This window comes from Microplitis demolitor, chromosome 2, assembly GCF_026212275.2.
Source record: "Microplitis demolitor isolate Queensland-Clemson2020A chromosome 2, iyMicDemo2.1a, whole genome shotgun sequence".
Classification (NCBI taxonomy): Eukaryota; Metazoa; Arthropoda; class Insecta; order Hymenoptera; family Braconidae; genus Microplitis; species Microplitis demolitor.
The window spans coordinates 23,967,806-23,981,666 of NC_068546.1; the positions used below are offsets into that span (position 1 = coordinate 23,967,806).

Sequence of the window (13,861 nt, forward strand, 5' to 3'; positions counted from 1 at the left end):
AGACGCTTTCTATCATAAGGGTCGATCGTGGTTTGACGAAGAATCGATTCTGCCAGTTACCTTTTCAATTCCGATATCTCACATAAATTTACGCCTCTCTAAAAAGCTTTTTCATCATCACTTTTTTTTTATTGATTTAATTGACTGACAGTACGCGCAATTAATTATATATTTAAATTCTATAAATTCAAATTAATATTCCGCGGGAATATTAAAGCGAGTATCGTTTTTTATGAGGAAGAGAATAAAAAAGAAAGCTAACAAGCTTGACTTTTTTTTATTGGAAATCTCATAAAAGCACCCACGCGAAATTCTTTAATTACCTCCTATAAATTTATTGATATTTTATATTATTTCTTTGACGTAATATTTTCTCTTGTCATTTCACGTCAGTAAATCTTTTCTTATAAATTACTGATGCCTTATATATTTTTTAAATGTTATTACAGATATAACTAACGCTCATTTATTTTTATATCAGACCGAGCAAGTCACCATCACAGTATCGCTTTTTTTACTTCCTGTAATCCGATACATAAACTACCCGGCTTTCAATTTATTATTTTTTATTTAATTATTACTCGCGACTAAAAATCTCTGTTATTAACTCAGTAGTTGTTTTTTATTTCATTGTAGAGCTTATGCAATTATTTATAATTGTAAATAATAATAATTAAAAAATATTTGAATTTTTGATTCAAGTTTTCAGTAAGAAAATTAAAATGTGAGTTTTTACGGTCCGAGTGAAGTCTCATTTGTTTAATTGATTAATTATAAAATTTTTGTAAATTACCTTTTTTTTTTGTATCAGAAATACGAGTTGTCAATATTTTAAATAATAAAGAAACTTTTTAAATAATTTACGCATTTTTTAAAAATTAAAACTCCTGATTTTGAATAATTTTTATTTAAATTCTACTTTCCTGAATAATTTTTACCGCCAAATTCAATATTTTAATTAATTGACATGTAATTTTAATAAAATTAGTAAAGACGAGAGTAATTTTGGTTGGTTGAGCCGAAGGCAAGTGCTGCCATAATACAAAAAGTATGATTTAAATATTAAAGGAATTCGGATAATGAAAATTTTTCGAAAAAGTTTGTCGCGCACAATTTTTCGGGAGCCATATTAATTTCCGCGTTAACTATCGATTAGTGAAGTAAAGGTAAAGTAAAATTTAAAAACTAGGTTAGTTTTTCATAATTACCTTCATTGAAATGATTCGATGTCTAGAGTCAGCAAAAACGAGATAATTTGAAAGTGCCATTACATCTTAGGAATTTTAAAAATGATTTAGTTAAAATTCTGAGGTTGAAAATAAAAAAAAGTTGATTTTTAAAAGGATCGAAATGAAGTTAGGAACTGATCTAGTGGGCAGAAAGAAGAAATCGATAAGTTTCGACCCAATTGCATACTGAAGTTAGCTGACGTTTAAAAATTTTTGAAATCGATTTATCGAAAAAGAAAATTCGAGAATCATTAATCGACTGTTAACTTCAGGGTAATTAAAGTACTTGAGTGTAAATGTCGCATACAACTTTTTAATATCATACAAAAAAACTAAAGAATTTAAATAATAAAATTCAAAAAAATGCATGCGTACAATTTTGAATTGTCTCAATATTCATTTTTTAATTTTTATTTTACAAACATTATTTATTATTTCAAAATTTGAAAAATTGTCCGACTAACTTTACTAATGAGTGAAGTAACTGACAAATGGGAATTTTTTAAATTTTTGAATAAATAAATAAAATGTAGACGAAAATAAAAAAATGCGTGTTTAGATCAGTAAAAAAATTGCGCGCGCATTTTTTTGAATTTCATTATTTCAATTAATTTATTTTTTTATTTAAAATTTATAAAATGGCTGCTACTTTCACACTCATTATTTAAATTGAAGTGCTCTGAAGTTGGCTTCCTATGTTTGGATAAAAAGGCATTGAACTTCAATGCGAGTGTAGTGAAAAAAAAGTGTAATTACCGGTTCGGAAAAATTAATTACGGGCTGTAACGACAGAATTTATCAATTTTAATAAAATTTTTCTGTAGATTTTCATCATTCGAGTGACGTAATTATTTTCGCGTAATTAAAGAAGTGAAATTCAAAAATTCCGTTATGAGTGCGCGTTACCTAGTGATCGTTTAAATACTTGAAGATAAATTTAACTTGTGTTCTATTATGGAGACTGAAAACAATCGATGCCGGAAGATTATTTTTTGATACATTTGCTAAGGTATGTACATAATTACTATATAATTTAAAATATTTTATGGTAAAATATCAGCCTATTAAAAGTCAATATCCTCGAGGGTGAATATAAATTAATATAAATATTTATGAAATATAATTAATTAGTCACTATGAGGACTGGGAAGTTTAATTTCAAATGCTCGAAAAAATGTAATTTAAATAATATTGATCTAGGAATATATTTAATTAAATATTTGGATCATACGGGTGTGAAAATAGTGATATTGCTTCATCCGTTTAATTATCTTTGAAGATGCACTGATTCCGTAGTCTATTGTAGGATCTAGGTCCAGCTGAGAAATTAATTTATGGATATTGTCCTTCCAGCGGCATGTCTAGATCATCTGTAAACTTGACTGGTTTCATTGGACAATTATTATCATACATATCGTGATATGTATTCTAGTATTTCAAACATCAGGGACCAGAGGTACTGTTTCAGGAAAATTAATTTATGAAACGTGATTCCAACTTCGAGCTTCTATTATTCAGAATACTTCTAAAAGTTAATATTCAATGAGAATTCACTCCAATTTTAAATTACAGAGTTTGATAAAAAATTACTCCGGGTATGGAGAAAATATCGAGTTTGGTTTTGCTGAGTGATTTTGGAGTTTACTGGATTATATTTAAGTCCTCATTCACTCCGATTCGAAGTTTAATATTCAAATCAACTTCCTTTTGAAGTAACTTTCATTTCAAGGGGATAAAATAAATATACAGTCATCCGCTTGGCATTTACTCCGGATTTAATTCGCGTTCACTCGAAAAATTTAATGATACTGAATTTGACAGACGTCAAATAATTTTTGAATTCTTAACAAACTGATGAATTATAAAAAAAAAAATATTTTAAAAAATTGCACTTATAGTTTTTTTAATTTTCTACATGTGCATATTTTTTTTTTTTTTTAATTCAAACTGGAAAAAAAATCAAAAAATTCTTAATTGTCTGCTAACTTCAGGATCATAAAATTTTTAGTGTTCAAAATAATAATTATAATGCAGCATGATAATTTTTCGATGATAATTTCCTGTTTCAAGTTTTCTCTACAATAGACTAAAAATTCTAACACTTTTCAAGTCAATTTTTTTTTGAGCAGAGTCAGCAGGAAAAAAACTTTAAGTTTTCAAACGATAGAACCGTATTTACAAAGTGGTTGAAATTAAAATAATCTCTATGAGTAAAAATAGTGAGTTAACATTGAAGATGATAAAACTGGTGGCGTCAAGTTCATTAAGGATCGCAAACAGTTCCGTAGTTTATGTACACAAGGAAGTGATTCAAACTGCGGGCGCTACAAATTTCTGCAACTTTTAATGCGATCGGAAACCTGGCAGATGAGCATCTAGGGAAGCACGAGAACCAACCAATCGTGAATGCTTCCGTTAGTGAGAAACTCGGACTACATTGCTTGCGACTCAGTGATCTCTCAAGTCTCAACCTGTCCGACTGTAGTTTTGGGCACCATCAATCTAGTTAATCCGTCGTTATTTATTATGATACGTCAACGATCGTTTACTATTCCGGCAACTTTAGTTTTTATTGCCGTTGAATGATACGCGAAACGCGATAATGATCTTCATATATTATATCAAAAATATATCAATTTCATAAAATGTCTTTATGTTTAATAGAAATATTAAATTTAAATATTTGAAAATATTCAAATATTGCAGAGCGCCTTTTTTTAAATATTTTTTTATATAAAAATCGACGCGTGAAAATAAATTTAAATTTATCGGGCGCGGGTTTTTTAATTAATAAAATTCCAATAAAAAATTAAAAAATGCAGTCAATAAAATCCATGATGTGAAATAAAATGAATTATTTATTGTTGCGAATATTTTGAATTATATAAATGATGATAATTAGCTAATTGTTAATGATAATTATTACAATTTAATTTATGCGTAAAACGTAAAAAATTTTCGGGGTGAACGCGAGTTAAATCCGGAGCGGATAATTTATTTGAAAAATTTTCTCGCAGTGAAATTTTTATCAAAGGGAAATTTATTTTAATATTTAAATTCTGGAAGTGAATGCGGGTTGAAATAAAGTTCGTATTCACTCCCTGTTTTAATGAATTTTTTTTTACTTAAAAAGTTTTAGTATTTTATTGCAAATAATTTTGAGCACACATTAGAGTAAAATAAACATATGGAAATGTTATCAGTTAATTTAAAATGTAATTACTTTAACCGGATATTACGAGCTTTCTCATGTGTCAAGGGAAACGGTATACATGCCACAGATACAAATTCAAACATCATTAGTACTATCAAGATAATTACTCTTGAGAATTACGATTACATTAAATGGTTGTTACGCGAAAACATTATATAAAGTTTATTGATTTATCTATTTATTTTACACAGATAACGGTATGTGTTTAATACATTATCAGATATCATTATTTTCATTTAAATTATTGTATTACTTTCAATTTCGTGAAATTTACATCTCGATATCTATCTCCATGCTCATAAATTTTATAATTATATATGTAGTATTTAAATATGACAATAGATTATTTACACTGTAAACAATTAGCTGAGTAAATCTGGAGCGGATGACTGTTTATTTATTTAATCTCCTTGCGGGGAAATTTACTTCGAAGAAGAATTTATTTCAAAAGCGAAACTATGGTTTGAAGTAAAATTTACTCCGAAGGGGAGTTTATTTTAATAGCGAAACTCTGGTGTGGAGTAAAATTTACTCCGAAGAGAAATTTATTTGAAATTAAACTTCCGGTTCGGAGTAAAATTGACTTCTATAGGAAGTTTATTTTAATATTGAAATTCTGGTTTGGAGTAAAATTTACTCCGAAGGGGAGTTTTTTTTTATTTTGGAATTACGGTTTGGAGTAAAATTTACTCCGAAGAAGAATTTATTTCAATAGCGAAACTCTGGTTTGGAGTAAAATTTACTCCGAAGGGAAATTTACTTGAAATTGAAATTCCGGTTCGGAGTAAAATTGACTTCTATAGGAAGTTTATTTTAATATTGAAATTATGGTTTGGAGTAAAATTTGCTCCGAAGAAGAATTTATTTCAATAGCGAAACTCTTGTTTGGAGTAAAATTTACTCCGAAGGGAAATTTACTTGAAATTGAACTTCCGGTCCGGAGTGAAATTGACTTCTATAGGAAGTTTATTTTAATATTGAAACTCTGTTTTCGAGTAAAATTTACTCCGAAGGGGAGTTTATTTTCATTTTGAAATTCCGAATTGGAGTAAAATTTACTCCGAAGAAGAATTTATTTCAATAGCGAAACTCTGGTTTGGAGTAAAATTTACTCCGAAGGGAAATTTATTTGAAATTGCACTTCCGGTTCGGAGTAAAATTGACATCTATAGGAAATTTATTTTAAAATTAAAATTCTGGTTGGGAGTAAAATTTACTCCGAAGGGGAGTTTATTTAAATATTAAAATTCCAAATCGGAGTAAATGCGGTTTTCAATCAAATCCAAATCACTCTGAAATTACTCTCTTGAAAAAAAAAAGAACTTATTTACTCCACACGCGAGGAAACTTTTTTCACAACTTCAGAAGTTTGAATTGGAGTAAATGAGGATTTAAATAAACTCTAATAAACTCCCAATTTACTCCTTTGAAAAAATAAAGTTCCTATTTACTCCATATCCCAAGTAATTTAAAAAAAACTCCGAAATTCTGAATCGGAGTAAACGCAGATTTAAATAAAATCCAGATTACTTTGAATTCCCTCTTTTTTTTAGTGTAATGAATAAAAAATATGTAGAATAGTATTTTTGTGACGTATATAGAGTTGTTTCAGTAGAATTAGATATAAAATTTAATATAATGGTCGCTGTTATCAGAGAACTATTACCTGAAAAAACTACGCAAAGGCATACAAAAATCAGTAAATATATCGAAGAAATTAGAGTATATTGTGGTATGCAATCCGGGTGGTATATAAATTGCTAGTATATATGCGTATTTATGAGTCACGAAATATCGACGATCAATTTGGGAAAATTTAATAGATGTATCGCTCGTATTAAAACGGCGGGAAAGGAGAGAGTTTCACAGGCTAGAAAACCTCCCCTCTCTTTTCATATATATCAGCTCTCTGTACATCATAGATTTGATTATCAAAGTTAATTTGAAGACATATCTCTAAGCCACGTTTCGCTAATTACTAAGACGTCATGTTAAATTGCAGTCTGCGAAAATGTCTTAAATTTAAAAATTTTTAAAACTTCGATTTTTTGCTGAAACATATTAGAGATTGATAGACGATTTATTCAAAAGTTTATCCTTATCACTTTAATGTAAATAAATTTTTTACTTCTCTTCACATGTTCTTGTTATCCGGGGTTTTTTCGACGCATAATTTTACGGATCATTTCAGACTGAATTTTTTCTTCACTGTCAGAATAAATAGATAATTTGAATACATAAATAATAAATACTTATTCTATTATGTCATAAAAAAAAAAATTTTAAATACCCAATATAATTTTTTATTTTTTATATAAAAATTTTTTTTCATTTTATGTGACGTAAATTTGTTGTTATTGATTGAGTACAATTCAGTTGTAATCCATTGACGAGATTTGTATTTTTTTAACTGTCAATGACATGTTTTTAAATAACCCAGTTTACTTGGTTTAATAGCTGTCATATCACAAATATAAATACATATATATATATATATATATATATATATATATGTATATATATATATATATATTCTTACACAAGTGCTACTTATATACAATAAATATTATTATTAATTAATAATAATAATTAGAAAATTAAATATCAGATAATGAAATAAATCCAGTAATTAATTTTAATTAATTAATTATAATTAATACGTTTGTTGTCACCACACTAAAAAATCCGGAGTGAATTCGAAGTGATCTGAATTTTATTTAAATTTGCATTCACACCGAACCCGAATTTCGGAGTTAAAAATAAATTATTTCACATACGGAGTCAATAGGGAGTTTATTTTTCCAAAGAAGTGATTTTGGAGTTAATTAGATTTTGTTGGACCTAGATGTCCGAGCTTCTATATAAAAAAAACTCCGCTTCGAAGTGGATTTTATTCCATTCGGAGTCAATATTAAAATAAACAGGAGCTAATTTCACTGCAAGAGAATTAAATAAATAGCAATCCGCTGGTGATTAGCCTGCGTTGACTCAGCAATTTTTTTTCAATGCAGTAATAAATTTTGGATGATTTTTACAACGAAAATTATTAGTAATTCCAGAACAGTTTCAGTTGCCCAATTTATGACATTCACAATATTCACAGCAGACGGGTCTCGAATATTTTATCTTCAGTTTTTTTTGTGCCTATCGGTTATATTTTCGTTATTGCTTGTACTCCTTTGTGTGATGATGATGAGTATCCCGAAAAAGAACGAAAAATGTTAAGAATTTGACAATATGTTCACAAACTTTTTTTCCATCGGTATGCTTTGAAGTCTTCAATCAATCGTCAATGTCTGTTCCATTGTAATGTAAAAGAGGAAAAAAATCTCTTATACTTGCACACTAAAAATTTATTATTCCATTTTTTTTATTAATACCAATCAATATTTTGAATCTGAGGTTTATTTTCAGTGAGCAATTAATAGAACCCATTAATTTAAGTGGATCTAAGACATTCTTACGTCACTTCTCTATCGAGTATTGAGAAAAACTAGTTCTTCATAAAATTATATTTTATTTACTCGGCACTTCTGACCAAGTCCAGTTTCTATTACGAGACGTCGAACTTTTCTCACCTTTAGAGCTATCACTCGGTAATTCATTTTTTTATTTATGTCTGATAAAATATGAAGACGTTAGAAAAAAAAAAAAATTATTTATATAAATGGAAGTTTTAATGAAATTTTGAAAAAACAGCGCAGCAATAAATCTTGTAGAAGTAACAACTTTATGTGACGTTCACAAGAATTTTGCACTTTGACTGATTAATTATTAGCGAGAATATTAATTATAAATTAAGTGTCAAGTTAATTCAATTATTTATAATTTTACTGAATGCGTATCAAAGTAAAAAATTAATTAGGCTCTTAGTAAACTATTTTTTTTTTTTTTTTTTGAATTATTTTACTCAAATTTTTGTAAATTGCTGCGCATGAATTTTTTTTTTTTATTTATATATATATATATATATATATATATTTAATAATTAATGAGATAAAATTTACGCAGAATTGATTGGTCATATATATGATATATTTTATTTTTTTACTCTGTGGGACCTTATATATTATTATATTTTTTTACACCGTAAATAAGAAACACTAGCATCGAAATATTGAGGCAATCGAACTTTCCCTGGGGTTGAAGGATAAAAAAAAAAGGGCCGTCCCATTGAAAAAATTTTACGGCTTTCTAACACATCAGTGCTTCAGACATGAAAACAAGATGACAATATTTAATATAAATATATAAATATATATATTTTTACAAAGTATTTATAATGAGTAAAAAAATAAAATATAATGACATTTAAATTATAGAAAGTAACTTTAAAGTTGCGCGAGCTTAAAGTAACAAGAGAATACAAATAAATGGAAAAATAAAATAAAGTAACAAAGCTTGTATTGTTACGTTTAAAATGAAAACTTGTTGATGAAGGTGAAAATAATTAACAATGAAAGAAATATTAACAGACAATTATTTTACTGAAGCTCAACAAAAGTAAAGGAAATTTTATAAACTTTTATGAAAAAAGTCTATAAACATATTGAACATTTATTGTTATTCAAAGGTATATATATATATATATATATATATTATGTAACAAAAGTTATGAGTATTTCAGAGTATCATTTCTGAAAATATATACAAGAAAGTTTAAAGAGTTTTATAATAAAAAATGTATTATATATATATATATATATATATATATATGTGTGTGTATGTTTTTTTTTAAGAGTTTCAAAACTCTTAGTAAACTTGTCGATTTATAAAAACAATAAATTTCTTGATATATTTGAAACAATGCAGTTTTTTGATAAAAACAATTAATAATTTAAAAGCACTGATGATAATTGGCAATTAATTATTAACACAACTTCTAATTTATCATGAGGAAGAAACTTTCCAACTGCTATTTCCGTAAAAATTAATTTTTCAAGAGTTTAAAAATAAGTTTCGAGTAGCAATTTTGAAAAGGGCGCGAAATTTAAAAATAGAAAAGCAATTTGTTAAATATCGATATTTATAAACTCGAATCGATCAGAGGTTAGATGAATTAGAAAATGTAACTTCCTTGAAGGGAAATTACAGAGTAGTTTAAAATTTCTGGAGGAATAGTCGAGTTATTGATATATTTAAAAGTTGATTATTATTTTTTGTTGACGTAAGGGAGAAGTGAATGATAAAAAAATGACAGCAGTGATTAAATGTAAATAATAAAAAATAATGAATGGAGCTGACGCACAGAAAAAAAAGTGAATCGATATTGACCGAGATAGTGACAAGTTTGTACTGGAGTCAAAGGTCTTCTCATATTGTCAGTGTTCGGTAAAAAATCAAAAAGAAAAATCGTGACGAGATTAAAAAGTATCGTTTGGAGGGCAGACTCGATCGTTGTCGTCGTCGGCGATGTAGTTGTCGTAGTTGTAGTCGTTACCTTTAATTTTCTGGAAATCAACTTAATCGATCTTCTTGTCTTCCTTCCTAGTACTTTATTTTTATTACTTTTGCTTCTTGATGCTCACTCAAGTCCTCAAATGAATTTAAAGATAAGAAATTATTTTAATTTCATTTAAATATATTTAAATTAAATTCCTGTGATGTCTATAGACTGAGTAAAATTGAAATAAACTTACCCCGTAATATTAATACTCATTATTTTTTTTTTTTACTTTACTTTACTATTGTTTATTTTAAATTATTGGTGAATACTGAAAATTTTACTATTGCAATCACTCAGTCAAATTGCTTTTGCGATTACGCGTTCCGTGTCGAGCAGAACTATTCCGAGCCATTGGATAATAATATATGAAAATTTGAATAATCAAATACTGCTAGTGATACGAGTAGTGAACATTAAATTTTATATATCAAGTAATTACTCACGATACGTTAAATAATTTAATTATTGATATTGTTTTTTTTTTTTTTTTTTTTTTTTTTTATTATTTGTTTAGCACTTGCAGGATGAGTAGTTTTAAGGAATTGAATAATCACTTTTCAATAGTACCCAGTAATTATATTACGTGACGAGATTTCTTGGATAATAAGTAATTACTTTTTTTTTTTTTTTTTTTTTTTGTTATTCAAATAATGCTAAAATTAAGAGCAATTGAAATTTGAATTGAGGAATTACTTTTTTTATTTTTTGAAAAATTTATATTAAAATTTGAATTAAAAATTTTTCAAAAATTTATATTGTAGTTTTTAATTACCAAATTTTTCAAAAATTTATAATGAGGCTTTAATTAAAAAATATTTTCAAAAATTTATATTGAAATTTTAAATAAAAAATTTGTATTATAGTTTTTAATTACCAAATTTTTCAAAAATTTATATTAAGATTCTGATTAAAAAATTAATATGAAGTTTTCAAGAACGAAATTTTCCAAAAATTTATAATGAGACTTTAATTCAAGAATATTTTCAAAAATTTATATTGAAATTTTAAATAAAAAATTTATATTATAGTTTTTAAATACCAAATTTTTCAAAAATTTATATTAAGATTCTAATTAAAAAATTTTTCAAAAATTCATACTGAGATTTTAAATAAAAAATTTATATGAAGTTTTCAATTACGAAATTTTTCAAAAATTTATATTGAGATTTTAAATAAAAAATTTGTATTATAGTTTTTAATTACCAAATTTTTCAAAAATTTATATTAAGATTCTAATACAAAAATTTTTCAAAAATTCATACTGAGATTTTAAATAAAAAATTAATATGAAGTTTTCAATAACGAAATTTTTCAAAAATTTATACTGAGACTTTGATTCAAACATTTTTCAAAAATTTATATTGCAGTTTTTAATTACCAAATTTTTCAAAAATTTACAATGAGACTTTAATTCAAAAATTTTTCAAAAATTTATATTCAGATTTTAAATAACAAATTTATATTATAGTTTTTAATTACCAAATTTTTCAAAAATTTATATTAAGATTCTAATTAAAAAATTTTTCAAAAATTCATACTGTGATTTTAAATAAAAAATTAATATGAAGTTTTCAATAACGAAATTGTTCAAAAATTTATAATGAGACTTTAATTCAAAAATTTTTCAAAAATTTATATTCTGATTTCAAATAAAAAATTTATATGCAGTTTTAAATTTCATTTGCAAAAAATATAGACGTTTAATTTTCAAAAGTAGAGGCTCAAAAAATTTTTTAATATTTTTAATAAAAATAATTCAGAGCCATAAATTTTTCAAAATCTAATAACTCGAGAACTTTAAAATAAAAACAAAAATAATTCGCTCAAATAAATCGTAAATTCAAACTTTAAAATTTGAACGGCCATTCCGTACTTTTCCCTCGCCAGTGGGCTCGAACCCACTTCCTCTAGGCTACAGTTAGCTCAACTTTCAGCCCTTCTTACGCCGGTTCTCTTGTTAAAAGTATTTTTATATCCAGGCTCGTATTATTGATAGCATAATTATCATAAGTAACGAAGGGTAAAATAAAGTTAATTCGTAAGTAAATAATTAACATAAACAAACTTGGAGTGTAAATATCGACTTACATTTAACTTTAATCACCACAAGGTTCAAATAAATTTAAATAATAAAATTTTTTTTATTATTTAAAATTATTTTTCCCGCGCTTAAAATTGAGCAGCTGCACCAGATTACGTTTCATGGAAATCCGATATTTCCACCAGTTTACTGCACTTCTTATTGCTGATACTCATCTGCACACAAGAGATGATTACCAAAGTAAACATAAATTGCGAAACATATATTTTTTCATATTTTTACAAAAATTTTTTTTTTTTTGAATACTTTGTATATTATTAATGTTAAAAACTCAATATCACAGGGTTCGCATCACGTTTGTCGCATATTATCATTCAAAACATTTTAACATTCCCTTTACGTCGAGTTGAAAAAACTTTTTTTATTTATTCTGTGTACCGAATGGCTACAGAGTATAGCTTACAAACTTTCCTGTCTCTCTATTAGTTTACTCATCCAGATACCCCATATATATTAATCCCGTTTATATTTCAAAGATGGATGGGAAAAAAGTTTTATCATAAAAAAAAAAAAAAATAAAAAAATTGTCTTTTACTTTTATAATTCTCAATTCCCAATCGTTTAAATCTGTTATCCTTATCCCCAAGAGCTCAAAGTTGTTTCCAGGATTTACAGTTAAGTCCATAAAGGAAACGTAATATTTTTGAAATAATAATTTTCATTATACATTCAATAGCTTTTTAGTCAATATATAAGCCCACTAATAAGAGGTATATATATTTGATACAAATATAAAATTTTTTTGATGAAAAAAAATACAGAGCTTACATCCGGTCATTTGACAGCTCTTGTGTTGACAATTTATTTTTACTATTCAAAAGTTCAAAAGTTATTTTAAATATTCATTTTGTGAAGTAATCCCTTATTAAAATACCACAAGTCGTTATATATATATATATATAGATATATATATGGTATCAAAGCACTTTAGATGTTAAAACAGCGTAGATAACTTTTTTTTTATTCATTCACTTTGTAATCGATGGAATGCATTAGCTGCATTCATATTTAAAAAATTTAATTATTTAAAGTTCAATAGTCTGCAGACACTACACTAGCGTACAGACTTTTAGTGGGAATTATGAATGAGGGGAATTACGGTAATAATGAAAAATAATTAATTGATCTATCATCACTGGGCGATTTGTAAATTTTATATTTTTATTGTTATTATTATTATTATTATATGAGAAAATATAAGTTATTTGAGTAATAGTAAATTTGGTAATATATCGGATTAGTGTAATAAAATATATATAGTGAGATAACGAAAATTTATGTTGTTGCTCAACTTTAATACTTTATGTTGATAAAGAAAAAAAATTTAACTTTTTCACCCGGAATGATTGCGGTTTTTTTTTTTTTTTTTATTGAAGACTTTTTTTGAGCAAAATTCAGTGTTTATATTGGAGTTTTTGTTGGTAGACTGAGATTTGGAGTTTTGAAAAAATAATTTCGCATTCGGAGTTAAATGGGAATTTTTTCGAAGAATTTTATTTGAATTGACATCCACTTTGATGAGGATTTTAATAGTGAGTTAATTTTCCTTAGGAGTGAATTTTTCTCTGATCCTGAGTTCTAATTTTAGAGAGAAGGAAGATGATAATTTTTGAAGCGGGGTTAGATGGTCACTGTAAAGTTTTAATTTTTTGGTCTACACGGAGAGAAAATTATGGTAACAGTTACAATATATTATGGGAGTGGTTCCCATACTGCATGGTAACCGGTTTTTTCGAAATGATGATTATAGGAACGGCACCCATATATATTATGGTAATTATTCCTATAATCATGGGTATAATTCCCATATGGTATCGGAATAGTTCCTATGGAATTATGGTAATCGTTACTATGTACTTATGGTAATGGTT

At 26.2% G+C, this 13,861-nt stretch overlaps 1 protein-coding gene across 1 annotated transcript in view; it reads left to right on the plus strand.

The window, feature by feature from the left end:
* The first annotated feature begins 1,850 nt into the window (after positions 1 to 1,850).
* Positions 1,851 to 13,861, plus strand: part of LOC103572131 (somatostatin receptor type 2) — a 54,740-nt gene continuing 42,729 nt past the window's right edge. Inside the window, exon 1 of the mRNA XM_053743166.1 lies at positions 1,851 to 2,238. The gene's annotated coding sequence lies outside the window, so the exon portion shown is untranslated. The remainder of the gene's footprint in view (positions 2,239 to 13,861) is intronic.